Source organism: Photinus pyralis, unplaced genomic scaffold, assembly GCF_008802855.1.
Source record: "Photinus pyralis isolate 1611_PpyrPB1 unplaced genomic scaffold, Ppyr1.3 Ppyr1.4_LG2, whole genome shotgun sequence".
NCBI lineage: Eukaryota > Metazoa > Arthropoda > Insecta > Coleoptera > Lampyridae > Photinus > Photinus pyralis.
Window position 1 is genome coordinate 44,097,824 of NW_022170403.1, and position 472 is coordinate 44,098,295.

A 472-nucleotide genomic window follows, 5' to 3' on the forward strand; every position below is an offset into this window, starting at 1 on the left:
GACTCCCTGTACTGCGCAAACGCAAGCGCGCTAAAATTTGAATTTGTTTTAACGTGCCACTGTTTGTTTTGTTTATAATACCAGTTCCTGCTGACTTCCATATTACAAACCAAATGTCGCTGTATTTTCGGAAAGAATATGTTCTTCTTCTCGAATTAAAGCCTTCGGTCACTACTGTGAATTCCAGTTAAATACATTATAGCGCCAATTTGAAAGCAAACCTCTACTTTAGCTATCAGTCATGATCCTTGTAGTCTGGTTTTTTTGAGATTCGTTCAGCTCCGGACTCTCTCTTTACCATAGGTCAATGTTGGTCTGTATAACGTTATTGCTGTAAGTAAATGTCATTAACTCTTTCTAATTAAGTATTACAGTACTTACTGAAGCAGTTTCCTAATATCGCCTTTGGTATATTCTATAACCATGCACACCAAATGTAGATAACAACAAAATTCATCTTGATAACATGGCA

General features: G+C 36.4%; 1 long non-coding RNA gene across 1 annotated transcript; it reads right to left on the reverse strand.

The window, feature by feature from the left end:
* Positions 1-268, reverse strand: LOC116162733. The gene is made up of 3 exons (XR_004143597.1): positions 222-268; positions 82-174; positions 1-30 (listed from the first exon to the last, which is right to left on the reverse strand). It is a non-coding gene; the product is annotated as an uncharacterized LOC116162733 (long non-coding RNA).
* Positions 269-472: the final 204 nt, after the last annotated feature.